Source organism: Coturnix japonica, chromosome 9, assembly GCF_001577835.2.
Source record: "Coturnix japonica isolate 7356 chromosome 9, Coturnix japonica 2.1, whole genome shotgun sequence".
NCBI classification, from domain to species: Eukaryota; Metazoa; Chordata; class Aves; order Galliformes; family Phasianidae; genus Coturnix; species Coturnix japonica.
In genome coordinates this window covers 9,965,730-9,989,039 of record NC_029524.1, presented here as the reverse complement: position 1 = coordinate 9,989,039, position 23,310 = coordinate 9,965,730, and the positions used below count along the sequence as shown (strand labels likewise).

Sequence of the window (23,310 nt, the reverse complement as noted above, 5' to 3'; positions counted from 1 at the left end):
ATCCAGCAGCTGCATAATGCAACAATGTAATTTATTCATGTAATATGTACAATATTGCTCTAATAAAAAGCCCATTGGCGGTTCTTCTAATTCTCTGTATGAGCACCCTGTTATTAGTAGCTGTGTAAGTCAGTATTTCAGCATCTTCAAATTCTGGCTATCTATAAATTTTAAGCTGCAATATTTAAAAAAGATAAAAAAAAACAAACCCAAATAATATTATACGGTGTGGATTGTAACAGGCTTTAGTTCAGTGTAAACAGATTCAAATTTTTGAAGATAGAATCTGTAGCTATATATATAGTTATATATATATATATATACACACACATATATATATACACACACATACATGTGTATGTCATGTGTATATATGTGTATATATATGTATATATATTTATGTAAAACCAGCTAAGACAAAGAGACCTTTGTTACTGAAGTTTTTACTTTTTGCCACAAATGCATGCCATGATGTGAACTGCATTTCCAGAATAAGTTAGGGCAGAAGAATGAAAAAATCAAGCATTCTGCAGCTTCATGAGAAAAGCTGCATGTCCACTAATCTGGCCAGCTTTCATTCAGAAGAGAGTGCTGTTTATGTTATAACTGTTTATATGAAAGGTGGATTTCTCTGAACTAAATTCTAATGGGAGCATGTTAGCTTTCAACAGGAGCCTACATGTAAAGACAGTGATGAAGAGCATTATAACAGAATGCTTGAAAATTAATCTGCCAGTTTAACCCAGTAACCAACATGCATACTAAAACACTGAAGTGAATTGAAAATAAAATAACCACGCTTGACAGATATAATAGTTTAAGTGATTTCAAATTAACCACATCCCACTGACCGCAAGTGAAGAATGTGTTCATTCTCCCGCAATGAAACATGCTCTAGGGACTCATTATACAGAGTGGAGTAAGTAAAACCAGAGTGGAGTAATTGATGCTGAGAAGGAAGGAAGAATGACAGCTATTTAATGATTCTCAAACTTATACATAAAGATATCACAAGCACTTAATATATTATTTTTCTCCCTCCAATCTAGAAATATTATAGGCTTAAATCTGTATTGTGCTGTAATTGCAACACTTGATATAGCTGTTAGGAATAATGAATCATGAAAAAGATGCATCAGGCAGCGCATGAAAAGAGTGAATAACAAACAACTGTGTGTGCCGTTATGTGTACGAGCATTATGAGTGCTGTATTTCAGTAGTTTAGGTGAGGTGTCAGAGCATTTCTATTGTCCTAATCCCTCTACCTGTAATTGCTTTTCAAATTGTAAGGACTTTTTTTAAACTGAATATTATGAAATCCAAATTTACATAATTTTATCCCTTTTCATATGCTTTGATGCACGTGGAACTAGTGATCTCTATCTTTTGCTGATTTACAGGGAAGAACAGTCATATATTCCATGTCATACTTGAGCTCAGTGGAACTTTTACCTCCTGTATCTATGGGGAACGTCTCACTGGAGGGACAGTGTCCACAACCCACAGGTTAGGATCAGCTAATTAATAGCTATGCACTGTTCATCACTAGTGATTTACATTATACATATGATGGACAGGGACCCCATAGGTTCATAGACAAACTGTAAAACTTCATTAATATACCATTACCACTTGGTAACCCTCTCTGCTAGTTATTTTGGTCACACTGGCTGTGTGTTGCACAAGGCAACCTCTTCAGCAAACACCATGTTTGAAATAGAGCATTTACCAGTTTCAGCATGGTACAGATTCCAGCTGATTAAGGCCTTGATTTTTCCATTGTCTGCTTGCTTGTTGTTTTCTTACCCAAAGATAGCATTGCCTAATGGGTATTCTCACTCTGCGTCAAGTTTAACGTTTATTCAGCAACTAATTCAGAGGGAACAGTGCCAGTCATTTTAGACATTGTCTATTCTGGGATATACATAAGTGAAATAAGCTGGTGGAGTGCAATTCCTAATGGAAAATTTATACCTATGCCAGCTAATATAACTTGCTTAAATGAATTAAACTACTTCTATAAAAGAACCAGTTCTTCCATTAGTTCTTTTTTTCCTCTATGCTTTTATTCAACAAAATTAAGACAGTATAACACTTTTTTTTTTTTTTTTTTTTTTTTTTTTTTTTAAGAATCACTTGTTACAGTCTCATAACTTGGAGATCTTTTATTAAGTGTGCTTATGAGATACTACCATGTTTCTGCTGTTGTGAACTAACAGCAATACCATGCAGAATAGTGAGCCTTTTTCAAGAACATTCATCATCAAACAGTACTTAAAGCTCTCTTAGCTGATGGAAAACAAAAGGAAAAAAGGAAGAAAAGTGGGTTACATGTAGTTATGATGATATTTCCTTAGGAAGTGCCAGTGAATGAGGAATCCTGGCTGTGATTTGGAAATTTCTTAATTTTTTTTTATGGCTTTGGCTTATCAAGAGGGAATGCATTTATTTAAGCATGTTCCTGGTGATGGCGTATTGATAATCAACATGTGTTTTTGTAAATACAGAGTCATAGGCCGGCAAAATAATTTAATAAAATAATTGTCTTAAGTATCACTGGATATATGTAGGGTAAGAATGCACTGTGAGTTGATAGAAGGACTAAATAGAAGTTAGACATAGACAGGACTTTTCAGCAAGGCTGGGCTTTTATAAAAATACATTCAGACCAGACAAACAGAAGCATCATTGAACAAATTCAGTTGCTACTAGTAAATCCCTGTACCCAAACCTTGATATGAGGGGTGGATTCCTGGACTTTTTCAGCCCTTCTGCAGAGGAAACGGTGTGGGAAAATTAAGCCAGAATCAATGAAACCTTTAGCAGTATTCCTGTCCTCTGTGAAATACAGCTTTCTTATGTGTGTTTTCAACCCTTTCATAGGTCTGTTCATTCAGCAATTATTTTATTACCCAGACACATGACTAGCTGAGAAAGCATGTTGCAGCTGCCGGAGGGGCTACAAATGTCTTTATTGCATACCAGGAAGATGCTCATCTTCTCTACATTCAGCCCAAATTGGAGCAACATTAGAGAAGACTCAATACCTTTAGACACAAATTTGGACACAAATACAACACTGCAAACAAATCACTCTATTGTAACAGCAGATTCTAGAAGCACCATCTGTTCCAATGACTGTAGGTAAAACAAATACAATTTTCAAATCAAAACAAAAATCAACCGCCCTAAAAATACCACCACCAACACACCTCCTTAATAAGGATTAAGGCTTCTATCCTGTTCCCTTTCATTATTTGCCTGTTCCACCAGTGATGTACACCTTTAGGCCAAACATGAGTTGTGATAGGCTGTCATGCGGTTCGGGTATTATAGATGAAATCCTTCCAGAAGCAGCATCTGGCTCGTTTTGTAAGCTCTGCAGTCATTTGTAGTGATGGGGTTACATGTGCCCTAGGCTTTGTCAGATGGTTTGGCTGCTTTTCTCCAGTTTTTGTTGTTGTTGTTGTTGTTTTAATTTTTTTTTCTTGTTATTAGTTGCTGATTACGAGGAATGTATATTCAGCAGTATATTCTTAATTCACCAACAATTTTCATGTTTAAATAAAAAGACCTTTAATTTGTAACTAAGGCATTTGGAAAGCTGACCATTAACATGTTTTGATTAAATGTGCTAGTGTTGAGTATAAAGACATGCTTCTCTGCTTGTTTCTCTCCAGCGGTTTGGTTCTGAAATGGATATTATCTGGTGGTGGAAATAACCTCTACTTGGTCATCTTTTTATTCTGTACAACAGAGCACGTACATCATATTCCTAAGAGTTTTCTGATGTATTTTGTAGTTATTTATGGCTCTTACCATCAGAAATTCATTTTGCCCTATCTTTTAAACCGTAGCTATGTTTCTATTATTTTTTTTTTCCTGCTCTGTCATATTTTCCTGATTATTAGACTTCTTTTCTTTGAAAAGGCACATTAAGTCCTGAAAGTAAATAAGGTAAATTCTCAATTAGGATCTAATGCATTAGACCAAATGTTTACTTTGTGTAAGTCTGTTCCATTTTGACTTTGAAATCTCATTGTTATAAATTGACTTGATGACCTTGACAAAAGCAATAATTTAGATAGTTATACTTCAATATCAGCTGGCATCTCACATTGTATTAATCATCCTAATCATCATTACTTTTACTAAATATGAACAAAAAGATGCAAGTTATGGTATGAAGTTTGGGAAGTGTGATGAAGTATAGTAACTCCTATGGGCTTCTTTTAAATACTGTTTCCTAAGCTTATGTGCAATCAGAACAGAAGAATTTGAGAGTCTGATGGACTAAGGTAACTATTTGGCATTGAGAGCAGAAAGACTTCAATATGTATGTGCACCTAGACAAATTGTCCCATACTGCATAAAAAATGCTTATATGAAACTCAGTTTCCTAATACATTCTAGACTGCACTTTTCCCTCTCATTTGTGGTAAGTTTTGTGCTTTGGAAAATATGTTCACATATGAATTAGGCTATAAACGGGAAACGCATGTATGACATTCTGTCTTCTGTCATTTTGTTAGGTGACAAGAACACTTAATGTAATGAAACTTAACAGTCCAAATTAAGAAACATCAACATGTAGTAAAACTTTGACAAATAAAAAACCCACATCACATGACAGTTCACAAAATGTATTTCTTTCTGAATGCTAGGGACAGGAGAAAAAAATTAAAACATTTCAAACTTTACTGCTTAACCAGATGAAGAAAAAGTGTTAATGTCACTCTATTTACTGCTTAGAATTCAACTATCTCCATTTCTTATGAAAAAGTTTCTCTGTAATGACTGTGACTTATGCAAAGTAACTGAATTTTGCTAAATACAAGAAGAAACCAATTCAGAAAACACTTTAAATAATCTTATTTTGATATCGTTAATAATCTCATTGAATACTGCTTCTCTTCTCTCCATACTTAGAACTCACTCTTGCTGGATGCCTCTTGAAGAAGGAGAAATGACTGTACTGGAAATCTCATCAGTTTTGAAATCTGAAGAAATCTTTGATCATTTTCACATCATCACTCATCTGAAAGTGTAAGTTTTCTTTCATTTCTCTGTCTATGAGCCCTTTGGTCTTCCATTTTCTTTTGATATATTTTCAATAGATAAATGCAACATCCTGTTCTCTTTTATTATTTACCTGGTCAAGTGTTTTATTGTACACAATATTTAAAACTGAGATTTTTCTGCACCATACTACCACTTCATCTCTTTTAGTCTGGCTTGGTTTCTCACAGTGGTTCTGTACTTTAAGAGCAAAAAGACATAGAAAGAAGATTTAAAGGTTGCTTCATTTAGTTGTATGACTTGCTGGTCCACATCCAGTAGGCCAATGGCTTCGGACTGTTTCTGATTTTTCTGTTTTCATATCAGTATCTTGCGATCAAATGGTGAATATAGTCAGGACTGTTTCTTCTGTTACTTCATCTAAGTTTGTGTATCACAAATGGTCTCAATCCATAAGTCTGCTTGAAAAGACAAACCCAGTGTTGCCAATCTAGGAATATTGAACATTTTTGCCATTTAAGGTTTGGTTTTTCTAAAGTTAAATTAGTCTCAAGTTGTGATCTGGAGTTGCCCAGATTTTTACTGCCAATCTGTATCTGTGTGGCCTTTACATATAACCACAATAGTTATTTATGCCTATGCAAATAGAACTCATAAAAATATCTGTTTCTGGAATCAGATATTTCACTTTTTATAAGTGAAATAAGTTTTTCTCATCAAGTAATAATTTATTGGAGTGAGACAGACCTAAAGAGAGAAAGCTCTCGAATCAGAAAGGAAATGACAGCAGAAGGTTTAGTTGGTTGGTTTTTTAACTTTACAAAAGACCACTGGCATAGATGGGCAGGAGAGGTTTGTGAGAAAGGCAGAGAAGAGCTAATGAGAACTGGTATCAAAGGAATAGACTCAGTAATACCTTGGTGTTTGCAAAAGAATGCTTTGGTGCACTGCTGAAGACAATTGCCTCTTAAACCCCCCAGTGCAGTTGGGCCAAGGGAGACAGCTGCTTCTTATCACAGAGAATAAAAATCCCATGAGACAACTGTGCTATTACTTACATCCTGGTACCCCCTGGGCTCATTTCAGCTAAGTAGTGGTATATGAGAACAGAGAAGAGTCCAATGTTTAAATAGAGCTTTTGCCTTTTATTTTGCTACAAGTAAGTGGGCTATAAATGGATATCTCTGCCTTCTCTGCAACTTGTTCCATGTGGGAGAGAACCATGGCTGAACAGAATTTTATTTTTTCTGTGAAGAAAATGATCAGGAAAGTTGAACATAATGATTTCATGCCGTGACTATAATGCAAACACATACTTAACCATCATTGTCTCCTCTTCATATAATAACTGAAAACATCTGTATTATGCATTGAAACATTACACGCTGCATTACAATTAGAAATGTGCTGAAGTGTTGGATTGGGTGTTTATTTATGGGCCATGAAAAGTAAGACTTTCTGTGCTTCTCATGTACAGCTAAATAGCCATAGGTAGAGTACTGAAAATTTTGGAACCCAGCAGTCACTGTGGGAATGACTTCATTATTCACCGAAGGAGGTTTTTCCAGCAGAGCTGAGTTGCTGACAAACAATAATAAACATTACTGAAAGTTGGAAACAAGAACTTAGACATGTTGGTTTTGACTATAAAAAATGCTCACAGGGCATGGGGGCAAGGCACTCTTAGAACGACAAGGTACCACAGCAGAGGGATCCCCATTAGAGCTGTGTACATATACTGTCTGCTGACACTAAGGCATTCTGACAGGCTCAGTAAACAAGTAGCTTTGCCTAGCCATAAATGCCTTTACCTGTTGCCACAAGTAGTCTGGAAACAAGAATGTATTTTTAATAAGCACACAAATGTCTTGATAATGAAATACATTCTGGTGGGGACATAGCAAACTTCTTGGTGTGGCTTCTGAGAGCTTTTGTAGTACAGACAGTGTCATGTTTTTTATTTTTTTTCTGAAACACTTAACAGTTCACAATGATGCAATATTACTTGAGATCAGAACATACAATATCTGCCTTGTCTGAGTAATATTTTGCTGTGAACCAATATGAGCTTCATAGAGTTCAGTCTACAGCTAATTAATTTGTAAACAGCTACTAATTTTTCTTTAATTTTAGCAAATAGAGACTGTTGAGTTAGGATTTCTCTGGAGTTTTCATCTTTCTCTCTTAACTCACTCTGGCTCAAAGTTTAAAATCGAGGAAGCGTGTAGTTCTGGCTGGTGCATGTGATAGTTGTATTCAGAAAGGGCACAGACAAAGAGCTTGTAAAGCCAGTTTTGCAGTGAATAGCAGAACGCAGTCAACTTATGCCAGGGAATTTAGGCTCTGATCACTTCATGATCCCTCCTGATTTATTCAGAAGAAATAATAAATTTTAGCAATCAATAGTTGCACTAAAGGTAACTTAGTATGATTGTTTATCATAGGCTTAGAGAAGCACAAGTAATTAGAATGGCTCACATTTCTGCAAGGCTTCAAGAATGCTACTTATTTGCTATCTTAGGCTAGAGTGTCTTTAGTTCTGCCAGAAATTGTTGGTTGACTTTCAAAACGGATTCAGATGTCTCCCAGAGAGGTCGACAGATACGCAGGATTTCTGGTAGTGCCTAAATTAACCATGCATCATTTGCACTGATTTTCCACATAATTATCTCAAATATCCATGGAAAGACACAGTTATCAATCGGGACACTGAAGGATTCAGGTCTGTGCAACAGAGAAAGCTGAAGACAGGAGAAAGCTCATCCTTGCTTTCCAAGTGGTTACTGGGATATGCAGTTACGATAGCAAGCCAAGTATAGCTGTGAACTGGGGCCGATTGTATTTTTTCTTACAGTGAGGACACCAAAAGGGCTTTCAGCCCTATCGTTAGTTTTATTTGAATACGATAGAGAAAAGGAACTTTTAAAACAGAGAAATTCAAATCAGATGGTTGAAATTAAATAGCAGTTTGAAGAACATCTTGGTTCAAATTGTGTTCTAGATGGCTTACACAGAGGTTGTATGGCTTGGTCTGGAAGCTTACTTCATAGCAGATATATTGTTAGTGGAAGCTCTGTGTCTGGCCAGCCCTTTCTGTGGTGTCTTAAAATGTTTGGAGGGTTGGTTGTGGAAGGTGAGAAAATGATGCATACTCTTTTTCTTAAAGAAAATGTGAAGTGATGGTTTCATCTGCTCTTTTTTTTTTTTTTTCCTGTCCACACCTGAATGAGATCCAACATCTTTTTTGAGAAAAGCAGTTTCTCCAAAGGTACTTCCTTTCCTTGCAGATATCTACTTAACTTCTCCAGACAAACAGGTAAATGTCCTTTTTGGGACTGTTGTTATCCCTTACAAAACGTTTCTTCCATTACTGAGAAGAAACAAGGTGTTATTTACCTCTTCATAATATTATCATACAAAATAAAAAACTCCAATCACATACATATAATTCATTATACTTACAGGAATCAGACTATGCACAATCCATTGCTTAATCGGTGTCTGTGTTATCTAGTTCACATCAATTTGTTTTATAAAATAAAGCCAAGCTCCTCCATAATTCCCTGCTCGTGGGGGCTAGAATAGCTCAATTGAACTCAACAGACCTACGTCAGTTTATTTCAGCAGGGAATTGAACTTTAATATTCCAAAGAGCACTATGCCTTATGATTCACTTTGGTTCACATTTTTTCCCAAGCTTTTATGTCAAATAATTTTATTTTTAGTTCAGAAGAAGAGAAACATATAATGTAAGTATAGACATTCCCAGAATGTAGATTTTTAGATTCAAAAAGGAATCGTCTTCATAAAAGTAAAACACAAAACAAACATCCTCAACAGATAAAACGGAAAGGCAATTGCTGTAGTTGATCCAACATTGTATGCTATTTTGTTGTTGCAGCTGTTCTTTGTCTTCAGCTACTGTGATGGACCAGAATGAACCTGGTGGCCAGATTCCAGTTATTTTGTGTTACCATCAAATTTTAGGGCACAGAAGTAAAATAATTCTGAAGAAAGTAAAGTCTAAGAATTTGATTAAGATATTCTTTTATATAGAAGACTTTTATCACTCTGAAATTGCTCAGTTTAGTGTTACGTTGAAGAGTCTCTTATTCAGGAAGTCTTTATGTAAAGACTTAACTGATCTAGTGAATTTAGGTTTTACAAGCAGAAGCAAATAATTAGCAAAGATTAAAGAACTGCTCATCAAAGTTTTCTTGGGTGAGACGTTAGAAATTCCGTCAAAGAATATGAGCTACAGATTAGTATACACAAAATATTCCTGAAATGGCAATGCTGAAGGAGGTGCTAAGGAAATGTTCAAGACCATAACATTACTTCAGTAGTTATTAGTGATGCAGCTAATGATCCAGAAATGAACAGTTGTTGATAGTAGAAGTCATACACTGAAGTTTGTAAAAGAAAAATCCATGTAATTCAATGTGAGGGTTCAATTCTAGTTTTGTTTTAGCTTTACACTAAAAGCTCATTTTTAAAAAGAAAGTTATTTTTTGGGGAAAAAAAGAGGAAATGTGAAACTCGAGGACATTTAAATAATCAGATAAAAATTTGCAGTTTATTATTGTTCCCCTATTCATAACAATTTTGTAATTCCTAGAAGTTCAGGATAAATTTTAATTTTATTTATTTTTTTATTTTATTTTTTTTTATTATGGAAATACACACATTATCACTGGTAATGATCCAGAAATGTACTACTTATTTCTGCAAATACATTCAATCTTTTCAGTTCTCATATTTCTTTTTACCTTGACTAATTTTTCAGGAATTGTGTATAGCAGCATGGGAGAAAAAGAATGAAAAAAATTATACTGTTACCATGGTCAGCATTTCATTATGCTGGTCAGATACCAGTGCTGGCTATCATGAAAAACAGCAAACCATGGTTTCTTTGAAGTCTAGTAAATAGAAAAATAGCATTGAAGGCTTAGAATGCGCCAGCTGTAAATATACTTCATACCCACAGGCAATTACTGTACTGTTAGTGTGGCAGTATAGCTTTCTGTATTATTAAATAACTTTCTGAAAACCTAATTTGAAGGGTCTTTTTATAATCAGAAAGGGAGAGGAAGAAGATTAGGGTAAGACTTAACTTCATTCAACAGTGATGGCTGTAACTTTCAATATCTATAAATATCTAGACAGGTGTCTTTCTCCTTCACACACATACAAAGCTAATGTGCACAACATCACAATGATCACGGTACTGAACTTCAGCCCATTAGGATAATAATTTGATCTCTAGCGTGCCCTCATTATAAAACACCATAGTAAGTGTTTTTCTGACAGGAAGCTACTATACTTTATTTCCCATCTGATGTGAAACTCTCTAAGAATACTTTAAAAACACTGATTAATCTATTGCATATAATACAAATTCTGTGATTTTATGAAATTGTAATGCAAAGTCCCCAAAGTAGTGCTAATTTTATTATGATGGTTAATACTAAGAACATCATGTTAACTCCAGCGAGGTAAAATGGTGTAGAAGGAATAAGTATATCCAATTTGTATTGTTACCTATTGGAGATTACTTAAGTATCTATGATCACTGCTAGTCTTATTATCATGATTGTGAATTGCAAAATCATGGACATAATAACAGAGGAGGAGGAAAGCAGAAAGACACAGAGATGGTCATGGTAATGAAATAGGGAAACTTCAAAACAGAGATAGCGTCCAGTAGAATGAAACACAGCACAGAAACCTGATGTCTCCTCTTCCTGGCAAGACCTAAGTAGTTAATTAGTAGAAACATTTTTTCCCTAAGTGTGGAGGGATCAACAGAAAACAAGCCCTGAGAAAAATTGAACATAAGAGGCGACAGTAAAGACAGCGGCATCTTATTCTGTCAAAAGATTCTTTATTCATATTACTAATGGAATGATCTGAGAAGAAAAAGAATGTTCCAGAATATGTGGAGGGTGATTAATCTACCTCCTATTAGCTTGCACTTGAGAACTGGTTTAGAAAAGATAATGAATATGAGAAAAAACAAACAAACAAACAAAAATCCCCCACAACAACAAGAAAAGACAAAGCATGAAATAGGATTGAACTAAGCAAAACAGCAAATCTCAGTGTTTATTATCCTTCTCCAGCTATTTCTTTTATGTGACTGTACCTGAGAATGTATATTGCACCCACTCAGAATATGATGTAGAATGTACTGATGCTACCTTTACACACCAGAGTCTGCTGCGAAGCAAAATGTGGTATATGTGGTGTTATGAGTCTCAGAAAGCCAGAAAAATACCATCAAGGGAGACAAAAAAATTCCGAAGAGCCATTTTCCCTAGCTTTCCATCTTATCATTTCTGATATAGTGCAGGTTGACACGAACCGAAATGAACAGCTCTGGCACAGAGCCATGATTTGGAGAAAAGCCTGATAGTTGGAGGCACGCTAAAAACTCTCCGGGCATGGTTCCATGTTCTGTCAGACCACTGCTCAGATCGATGGAGGGATAGGTCTCCCAAGGCTGGTTGCACATCCTTGAATCAGAGCTGTGTAGTCCTCATGCATACAACTTTAATTTACAGTATCGACATAAAACCTTGCAATGACCTCATGGCTGTAAATACCAGCCATAATAGTCCCTCTATCATAGTTTTCCAAATCAGCATGGCAACCTTGTTCCCTCTTAACATCGGGGACAAGGGACAGATTGGCAGCTGACTGCTTCTACACAGGAGAAATCCCCAGCTGGTGTTAACCTTTGCTATGTTGGTTGGAGTCAATCATATGGTGAAAAACAGCCACAGCAAAGCAGAGGATTTGCTCCTTTGTGCTATACAAAAGGTTCTTGTCCAATCTTATATTTATTTCCGTATCTGTTATACTACCATTAAGCATTTGTGTGCATTCATGGAAAAAGGGAAGATATATATTCCAAAGAAATAAATATTAACAGTGTTAGCAAGATTAATCCATCCCAACCTCCTCCCCCTTCTATCTTTAACTGAGGATAAAGCCATTTTATACATTCTCTCCTATCCTGAGCATGAAAAAGTAAATGCTGTATTACCCCAACTTAGGTAACCCTTAGGATAATTTTTTAAGCAGCAGGAAACTAGGCTATCTGGCTGGGTAGATAATGATATCAGCTGCTTCCTTCCAAAACAACAGGTGCTTTGGCATAAAAATGTATATCATCATACTGAGATGATGACATCAGTTCATACTTCAGCTTAATTATAAACTACCTCCATTAATCCTCAAATAATTAAACATTTTGTGTATGTTGCAAGGTGAAATATAAAAGCAAAAGGTGCCTAACTGTTCATCACAGGGTTAAAATAGTAGTTTCTATGTCACTTATACTTGTCTGCCTATTTAAATGCAAACTTCAGTCTGATTTTAAGTATTAGTTTGTATGTTACTGTTCTGTCCACAAGGCCGGTAAAATATGTACTCCTAAAATTAATGAAAAATTGCTGACTATATTAAGATACATACATTGAAATTACATGGAGTATATATGTGCATAAATATCATGAAGAAATAAGAAAGATGTGAAGTATTGGACTTTGTATGTACAAGAATAATTGGGAAAGAGGTCATGATTAGTGGCATCACAGAGGAGTAAACATTGCAATATTCACTGTATTCACTGTTTGAAGGTTTTGTGTTTCATTCTCAGAATGAGTACATCTGAATGAAATAAACTCCGGGTACATAAACACCATTTATTAAAATACACTGAATAACCACTGTAGAAAAGAAATATTAATGAAACAATATAGTATCAGAATTCAATTGAATTCCTTTTCTAAATAGTTTAGCTTATGCAGTAGGCAGTCACTTGAAACTTGTACATCTCTGAATATACTTAAATTGTTAGCACACTGTATGCACACTTTTATCATTTTCTCAAAACTGAACAACAGATTGCACATCTTTTTCATTTGATAGAAAAATCAGTAGATAGAATTGAGTGAGAGTTAGTTGAATTGCTAGGCAGAGAAACAAAGCAGATAAAAGATTATGCTCTTCTGCCTTCAAAACATAGCACTGACCTTCTTTAAACAGATGCTATCTTCAGAAGCCAGATGTGTCTCCAAGCAAATTAGTTATAAGAAATACATCCAAGGACATAGCCATTTAAGAATCAATAAATTATGCATTTGTCATTTGTTATTGTGTGAGGCTTATGCTGACATCTTTGACGAGAATGAGTCTATGTCCACAGTAATAGCATTAACAATTTAACAGAGGTGATTTTATACAAAAAGGGAAGCAGTTTGAAGAAATTACTGTTTGTCACCAAGTACATATACACACCTTAATTATTCATTGCATGTCCACTTACCAGCCTACTCCATGTTATGTAAGTTGTGCTAGATTGAAAAGTTAGAGCTCTGGCACATGTCCTGTTATTTCAATTCACTTGAACGTAAAAAAAAAGAGAGTTAGTGTAACGGTGTTTAGGTTTTGTTTTGTTGTTTTTTTTTGTTGTTTTTGTTTTGCTTTTTTTTTTGTCAGACAACCAAATCAAGAAAGTTTTGTTAATGCTGGTGCTTTATGAAAAATCCCTACATGAAGAGTTTTATTTTCTAAAAGCAAAAGCCGTCGTGGAAATTTTTTGTGGGTTTAGTTGAAACATTTGGATGACCATATGGAACTCTTAGTGGTGCCATGGGACCATGCAGCTATGAAATCTGATCACTATCTCCCTAGTGACAGCTGGAGCCTTTACACCATCAGAAAATTTTCAGACTTCTAATTTGTCATAACTACCTCCTGTGGAAAGAAAATATGTTATGTAGTTACATACAAGAATCTGAGGCTGCAGAACTACACATATCGGCTTCTTTTCCTTTTAGATTTCAAGATTCAAATTAATTCCTTGACTGCATCTTATGATTCACTGATGCAAGAAATAAAACATGCACACAAAAAGAATACAAAAAACATATGGGATCTTGTGAAAACAGGGTTAGCTCTTTATTGCTGTGGAGAACTGGTTATTTCGAAAAATCTACTTACATAACCAATGTCAAACCATGACGTTCAAAGTTTTCTTATATTTGAGCCTTTTCTTTAGTTTTTCTCTCCCCGATGTTGAATTATGACAACAAGCAAACAAACAAAAAAAGATTGTTTTTCAAACAAAAGGGTAACTTGGCAATGGTTTCCATTATTTCTTGCTTTTTAACATGTGCATTCTTTCATCACCACACTAAGTATAAGAGGAACAAAATTCAATCATGTTTTATTAGCTGAACTCAAGGGAGGAGAGGATGAGAGCTCCTTGCCCACAGCAAACACATGCCATGACTGTGGAGAAGCTCTTGGCTGTTACCAGAAAACAAGAATCTTTTTGGCACTCAAAAATATAGGCATCCACCAGGCAGTCTCTTTTGAAAATAATGGGCAATGTGCATTAATACCTCTATGTACATCTGCGTTAGGAGAGGTATCCTATCAGAGCTGGGAGTCATGTCCTCATATTTATCTGCAGTGAAGTCTTGGCCAGGTTTCTGAATCTGTCACGGCATTTTCAGAAATTTGTGAAATGTAAATCTGTGACTGAGCAGAACAAAATGTAAACGTATTTGTTATTTGCTCTTATATAGCCACTCTGTTATTCTGGTTAGCCAGACATCTTAAATGTTACTTTATGCTTTGGGCACGGATACCACTGCTGTTGATTCATATTTGTGTTGTGGGCAGCCAAGAAGTTGCATAATCTTGTCAACAAAATGGCGACTCCTGGGTTAAGGATCCCAAATGTACAAATGCTGCTGCTGCTTCTAGCACAAGTCAGTATTTCATATGGTTACATGGTCCCAGTGTGTGTTGAAGATAGATCACTGGGTATGCAGGAAAGAGGTTTATTGTACAACTAAGAGTAAAATACATGGATAAAATCCACTATCTCGTACAACATTATGCATAGGAGGTTGGATTAGATGATAACATCAGTTTCTTCTTGTTTTACCATTTAGAACACTAGAACAAAATTACTTTGCTATTTAACAAGCTAAAAAGGTACTTACTCTAAGAAGCATCAAACTGAATCTTTCTTCCAAGTTCTGTAAACATCAGTCTTCACTAACAGATCTGACCATTTGGGTCACTATACAGGAAACCTAGAATTGTAGGTCAGAATTAATTTAGAGAAAGGTTGATATTCCCTATGTTCATTGATTGCAGTCAAAAAGCAAAACTATGGTAGATCCTAATGAAATCTATACTCGTTTACTATATAGGAGAACTCAAACAAGGGATTCTGTGCTGCCCAAGTGACAAAAAAGTCAACACTAGATAAACTGCACTTTTTTTTCCCAGTATGAATAGTATAAGACATTGTTAGAAAGATATTTGCTTACATTACCAGAAATGATAAAAGACTTTCCGTTAAAAAACAATGAGGAAAAACTGTGCATAACCCTAGGAGAAAGGAAAGAGATGGCAGGGATAGCATCATGCTATGTAACAACCTGCCACCAACTCAGAAATGGACAATAATGACAAATGGACACAGGGGATCAAAGCCCCAAACACACTGTGAAATGTTGGGCAGACGCATGCCATGTTGTATCTGTTGCTGACAGTTACCCAAGGTTTCTCCTTTCTTACACATTGACAACATTTGCACAGCCTGGCATGGCAATAAAATATTTTGATTTGAAGCTGAGCACTGTCACTGTTTTATTCTTCCTTATGGAACAAAACATGACACACAAATAGACTTTGAAGCTCATATTTCATTGTTTCTTGTCCCTCTGTATCCTGTTGCTTCAAAACCTCCTTTTCAGAGCCACTCTGCAGCACAATACCTATAATTTATGCCATCTTTTAAAGAATACAAAGTAACAAGGGGAAAGGTTTAGTAAAAAGAAGAAAATGGAATAGAACTTATATATACAGTTGGATCCGAGCATTTAAAATTTCCATACCTATAGTTGTAGCTAAATATCTGGCAGATTTAATCAAATTATTATTCAAAGGGATCTCAGGTCCAAACTGAGTTTAACTTAGGGTCTGAAACACAGCTGTGATGTTCTCCTCAAGTCCCTGGGTGTTAGTCACACAACAGATTTGCCTTAGCCAGCTAATTATTCATGGTGTATTCTTCTTGTTCAGCTACCCAGGATGTCATGCAGCAGCAACTTCAGGGCTGAGCCCACAGGAAGAAGCTTCAAGCTGAAATCCTCTGTTTTGTTTTTTTTTTTTCGTTTTTGTTTTTTGACATCTTATGTCTCAGATGATGAGATGAATCCCTTACCCCACTTACCTGGATGACATTCATAGAGTGGTTCCTTCTGGGTATTTAAAGGAATGAATAACAACATGAAATATCATGTTGTCTCCCTTTTGCTTTGTGCCATCTCCCAACAGACTCTGTCCTAAGTAGAGAGAGTGATAATACATTTTTTTAAACCGAATCATATGCTGATTTTTTATTGCAAACAAAGATCAGAGAAGAGCTCAAGACCATTTATTTTACCATACTGACTTCCTTCTCATCCTTGGCATTCTGCATTTTCACAATTGTGATTTTTGTTTCATTTTTAAAATGCTTGGTAGGACACGGCTACTGTGACCTGGTGCTGTGTCTCCATTGGGTCAGTTTATTGAATCTGAGGATTTGGTGTTTGTCTCTTTACCCAAACCAATTTCATTAGGATATAAAAAACTGCTTGTCTCCAGTTTTCTGATGATATTTCCAACAACAGACAGACTAAAGTTTAAAATAAAACCCTGTGCAAAAGCTATAGAATAGGAGTCATTGAAGAGCGTCACAGTGATGTTAGCAGAACTGGTACATCTGCTTTTAAGAAATTACTTCCTTAATCCTAAACTGTCTGTAGTCAATAGACCTACATGATTTACCGCATCTGTGTGTGCTTCCTGTTATGTTACTTTTTCTTTAAGTATCAGTCTAACTGCTAAAAAGCACAAAGCTGGACAAAGTTCCTTTTTTCTTAATCATTGCTAAGTAGGAGAAACTTTTCAAATCAGTACCATTTGTATAACAACAGGCTGCATTGAATTTTGTAGTTACTGAGAGACTGAGTGAGCTTAATTACACTGAGCAAAATATTCCTGGAAAAACAGTTAAAGTCTATCAGATCTATTCTGGTGAAATTCTTGGGGTACTCAGTGAACCAAATGAAAGCTCTTACAATTTTGTTTAATTAATGCTGAGTCTCATAATGATTGGACTTAGCTCTCTAATTACTATTGGTAGTGGCTCTTCAAATTTTGATTAGTGGAGAGGTGAATCACAATCTTTGATGTGGTGTGGTAGCTTCTGCTGCAAATTAAAGCCCGGTAGTGAGGCTATGGATTAATTGTGGCTATGCAGAGCAATTAGGACAGTCTACCTCACCCTGTCTTGTGTCTGAAGTTTATTGCCTGCGGTAAAGGTCATAGAAATCAAACCTGTATTGTACCATTTTGGGATGAGACCTGTGTATATTTAAATGTCCTGTTTGGGGGAAAATCTTTAGTCACTCTATTTTCAAAACATGTCAGATGTCGTTTGCTTTATCATCAGAAGGAGCAAGTATCAGAAAGCAATCTGCTGCTGGGGAGGGGATGTGAAAGCTCCTTGGGCCACACAGCAAAGAGCAGCATCCATCTGGAGAGCAGTTGTTGGGGGCTGCCATGGGGGTGATGTTAGTTTTGACTGACTTTTTATTCCTGCAAATGTGTAAAGCTGTTTGATAGGAAGTTGACCAATGACTTCCAGAAATGGCTCTCCCTGCAGCAGTCACTCCAGGACTTGCTGAGAGCTTCAGGGATGGGGATATCTAGTCCCCCTCCAGATGTGGTCTTTCACTTGGAGATGCTTGGCAAAGGGTTAGTCTCCTTTAGATGTGAATCTGAACCAAAGCATGAGAAATACACCGCCATACTCTGAGATTGTAGTTACTTTTGCTTATTGTGAGCAGTGCTCTTCTAACCAAGGCAGTGCCTGAGTATTGTACCTTGTTTTTGTTTTGTTTTGCTTTGTTTGTTTTTTTGTTTTGGTTTTTTTTTTTTTTTTTTTTTTGCTCATATTCTCTCTTCATTATGGCATCATGTACTGGATAAGGAATCTGGAATGATGGAAAAAAAAAGCTAATTTTAAAGGATATATTATTACTATCGCTTTCTGTACCTCTAATATGATTCTGAAGGAAAACATGATTGTAAAAGTATGTAATGCCTTAATATTTTGGATGTTCTACCATTGTCTGCTCAGATTTCATCTGCTGCCTGAATTTAGGGTTTGGAATTGTGTTTTTTCATTTTTTGTTTTTACTTTTATCCTATTTATTCAGCCTTATCAATTCTGATTTAGTCCTTTCTCTGTGTCCTTTGCTTCTACCCTGTGACTTACTGCCATTCGTGCCCTGATTTGTTAGTGGGAGCATGAGAAAATAGTTTCTACTGAAGCTGCTAAATATGTCTCTCATTTATTCAGCTGGTGGGAGAGAGAGAAGAAGGAATGAGACTCAGTAAAGTAGCCTTTGTAACCACAAGATTGTTTGCACTTTACTGCCAGAACATGCTGAGTTTTGAAGCCTTTGTATGATTTTTATAAGTAGAGAGGCTGTAATTGAACTTTCTTGCTACACATTAAGAAAAAAAAAATAGAAGATTCAAACATTTACTTGTCCTTTTTTAATACAAACAGAGAAAAAAAAAACAATTTTTGACATCATGTGAGTGAATACAATTACATAAACCTCTCTGAAAATAATGAGACCCCTGTGAACAGTTTTAAAGAGAAAACAAAAGCAGCCCTTTGCATATTCCTTCCAGGAGAAAGCAATCTGGCTGCAACTTTTTATTGGAAAGTTTACTCACCTATTGTCAAAACCGCTGTCTCAGTGTTCATTTCTGATTTGCACATAAAGCTGAAACTTGTTTCTAAATAGCTGAAGATTTAGGTGAAATGAGACATCTACTTCCATGTCTCAGACTTGTTTTTCCTTTTAATAATAATAATAATAATAAAGATAATTACTAAGAAAAAAACAGATATCCTCAAGTGCTTTTTCAAATAAAGCTATTTACTTAAATCAGAAGAAAAGGCTATAATCTGCTTTATTACTTATGTTCAAACACTTGCTTTTGTAAGTAAATGGAGAATTTCATAGATCCAGCAAGACCGATGTAACCATCAAGTGGATCTTTATCTGAATCAATCCTCCAACATACAAATAGCTGTTAAGAAGACAATGCTCTATGATAGGAATCACTGCTGTCTCAGTGGTCCTTGAAGTGAGAAAGATTGATAGCATGTGAAATTTGTTGAAATAGATAATATGAATAAATTAATAAATTTATATATTTATATATTAAGTATATATATTTCCATATAAATATAATTAGAAAGAGCCATATAGCAGTTGGTACTGTGCACTCAAAGTAGAATAAAGAAGCAGAGATAAGGAGGCCTTATTTCTGGATATTCCTTCAAGGGCACCTTGAAGTCCAGCACATGGAAGAAGGCTTTCTGTACCCTTAAAGACACTTGTTTTCTATTGAATTAATGTATGACAGAAGAGAGGCCAGTTATAACTATTAATCTGGTTCAGTTTTATTACAATTCATAGCCCATGAGAACAAAATAAGCCTGTTGAACTACATGACAGCAGCAGTACATGAGTTCGTGCTTAAAAATATTATTCTCAATGTTGGGACATCTGGGTAGCCAGATCTAATCGTATTTCTTTATGCTGCCAGTACTTGAGCATCTGACATTGGAGTTATTTGTTCAGACATTTCTAAATAGATAGTGCCAGATAACTAACTGTAATCAAAACCTTTCCTTTTTCTGACAGTATTTGAATGTGCCTCCAGTCTTAAAAAATTATGTCATTATTAAAAAAAATATAATAAAAGAATGAAAAGAGAAAGAAAAGGGAAAATGGACATACTAGATGTGAACAAGAGCCCCACAGCCTGAGCCCTTCATGTTACCCTGAGAGGCATGAAGAAACTGCTGGTTTGGGGTCCTCTGGAGCTGGCTACCAAGGGATGATGCTGGGTCTCTGCAAACCGCCCATGGTGTGGGCACGACATGCTTCTCCTGACCAAAGCCTTATCTTGCCTTTCACTCTCACTGAGGGACAGATCTGTGTAGCAGCTGGGGGTGAAACATCTGGTGACTCAGCAATGGAGAAACACACACCTTTGCCTCTGGGCAGAACGGGCTGTCCCATCAATGCTGATCAATTTCACAGTCTATTGCTGTACCATTTTTCTGGTAGTCACTGTCTGGTTTTGCGCATTTTCTTTAGTCTGTTTGTCTGATTACACTTCATACTTTCCTGAGAGAATTTAATGAGTGTAGGAGTTGTCATCATAACATCCCTGCTCCTGTGTTTATTTTCCTTAGTTTGCAGGAATGTTAAGAGATCAGAATTTCATCTATTTAAATAATACTTGTTATAGATCAAGCTTTGATGTACACAGAAAGGAGAGAGGAAATAGACATGAGAAACAAGCAAAACACAGCCTTACTAAGCACTGCCTCCTCTGCAACTTTGCTGAACCTTCCTATTTAATTGATTGCGTTATTTTAAGGCCAGTCAAGCTCTCATTTTCACTGTTTGAACACCCCTAAATAAGTACTGTTTTTAACATATTGACCTTAATCTTAAAAGTTTATTGCTTTATCTAAGCAGCATACAGGTTTAGTGTGATTTTCATCTTTTTTACTAGTATTGGAAATAGTTAATGTGGTAAGCTATTCCAGTATGGACTACTCAGAGACATGAGATTCAGCTCTTTACAGCCATTTTGCAATGATGTCCAAGGTAGACTGACAAAGTTTGACACATTCATTTCACTTAGAAAGGAGCAAAACTTTTAAAAAACTCTTAGTAAAATATGCTCATTTTTCAACCCATTCTAGTATTTATTCACATTCAGAACATCCATCTGTTTGGAAGAAAAATGTAAAGTGCAAATGAAATGTTTTCCTTTTTTGCAAAGCTCCATTACCCTAAATGTTTTTATTACTGGTGAGAATTTTTCACTCGGCTTCCTACACTTTGGGTTGGACCAGGGCCAGAGCCCTCTTCTGCATGGAACATACATTGCGAGTGTGCAGGACAGCCCACTAATTAATCAAGAATCAAGGAGATGTTGCAGTTGGATTTGCTTCATGGAAAAGGAGCTGGCAGCAGAGATGCCTCCTGAAGTTGGTTCAAAGAAGGCTTCCAGGCTGTGGAACTGGAAGGAGAAAGAGGCACCTTCGTAGCTCTAATACTGAACAGAAGGTCTCTTGATGTATGGAGCTGTGTGTGATGGTGATGTTCCCTGTGGCTTATTTTCTGGTTACAGATTAATTTGCTTTATGTTCATCTGTCTAGCATGTGACAGTTAATTCATTTTCTCCTCAAACAGAGGGTAGAATTCTGCCATACGACCTAGGGTGGGATTCTGAACCAACTGAGGTGAAGACCCCTGCCATTAAATTCATTGAGACCAGGATTTAATCCTAATTGTTAAACTCAATTAGGTCCAAATTTCATCATGGCTGACTCATAACTACATCCTCAAGAATTTCAGTGAGACACAGTATCTTTTGGAGAGGGAAAAACAAGATAAAATTAATTTTTAAAGGCACTGTATTCAGGTACAAAGGAAAAAAAAAAAAGAATTGAGAGTAGGAAGTAGTGAGAAAGATAAAACCTTTGTTAACTCAGTTGATTCTTCACAAGACTTTCTAATTTGACCCAACATTCATCAGATTACAAATGGGCCTTTTTCTGTGAATAGTCTTTTTAGGTTAATGATGAACAAATCTCTCTGGTTTATTATTACTGAGGAGACAGCACATTCTGTAAATGAAGGTGGTAGGGTAATTACTTCTTTCAGCATTAAGTAACCATGTCTATCTTAATTACAACAAAAATATTCTTGCAAGTGTAGGCAGGTTGGCTCAACTAACAAGCAATTAAAACAGGTGAAACTACTTTTGGGGATGTTACACATAGCTATATGAGGAATGTAATAAAGCTGTGGGATCTTCTATTCTTACTGTTTTTAGTCAGAAGTGTTAAAATACAGAGTGGATGTGCTGGCTAGATAAATAGCAGGTGGATTATGATGTGCTGATATGTGACAGTGGTATAGGATATTCCAGCTTAATGTTTGTTATGTTTTTGTCTTTGTTAGTATATTCAGCAATATCTGTGAGAAGAGACTGAGCATCTAACATGTGGATGAAATTTTCAGGTAAGCTCAAAACAGCCCTTTTTAAGAAAGGAAAAAAAAGGTTTTTCTTTTTAAAGCAATCTGAAGTCAGTATGGGAGTACATAGAAAGAAGAGAATCTTAGAAAGTATGCTTTTTTTTTTTTTTTTTCTGATAATTCAGGAATTTTGGGGGAATGTGATGTGTTGTAGATCATGTGAAAGCAGAGATTTGGAGTGTTAGAGGGCAGTAGAACTTCTTTTACTGTATTCCTGTATGTAGTGGTGTAATGGGTCTGTGCTCTTGAAGATATGCTTTACAGTAAGAGATGCCTCAGTGAGTTAGTACAGCTGGCTTGGAGTTAGTGCAGTTCAAATAAAGTGTAAATCTCAGTGCTTGCAGCATTTGGTTAAAGCTAGGTCATTCCAGAATTAATAGAAATAAAACATGCCTTGTTCAGGATTTCCAACACAAACCAACACAGCATGAAACAGAGCAGGGAATGCAGTCAAGATGACTCTTTTAAAAATAAACAAAATAGCACTGTAAGCAAAGATGAGGCTATGACTAATCAAGTTGGCTAGTGGAGACTCTCTTATACTGCATTAAATATTATGAACCAGAAGAAAGCTGGCAGGTCTGAGATAATGAGTCATTTATTAAAACTCAGAATGAGGAGCTAAGGCAAAGGGATATAAGGTGAATGGAGCATAAAAATCTTTATGAAAATGCAATTCATCTTAAGACTGGAGAAGGACAGTAGAGCCTTCTGTTTATGATCCCTGCTTTGCTACTGCAGATCAAGGCAATCTATCCTGTTGTTTTGTCCTGTGTTGGTAAGAGAGAAATGAACTTGTTCTCCTCAAATAATATAAGTGGCTTTCAAATCTTGAAGTATAAATAAATATAACTTGAATTCCTTGGTATTGTATGCTGTCTTGTTTTGGACTCATACATGTATAATTTTTAAAGTGAGTACTAGAGCTTAAATTATAAACTGATGATGGAAAAACTGAAGTTGACAATGCTGGAGCCATGATGAATAAGCTATCAACTAATTCTTCTGATCTCCTTAATTTTGATAGTAATCTTGCAGTGAAGGTCTAAGAAATGATGAAGAAAC

At 35.8% G+C, this 23,310-nt stretch overlaps 1 protein-coding gene across 1 annotated transcript in view; it reads left to right on the top strand.

Moving 5' to 3' along the window:
* The window catches only part of ZIC4 (Zic family member 4), a 204,306-nt gene extending 182,069 nt beyond the window's left edge, over positions 1 to 22,237 (top strand). The window contains exons 6-7 of the transcript XR_001557249.2: positions 4,930 to 5,046; positions 22,171 to 22,237. The gene's annotated coding sequence lies outside the window, so the exon portion shown is untranslated. The remainder of the gene's footprint in view (positions 1 to 4,929; positions 5,047 to 22,170) is intronic.
* Positions 22,238 to 23,310: the final 1,073 nt, after the last annotated feature.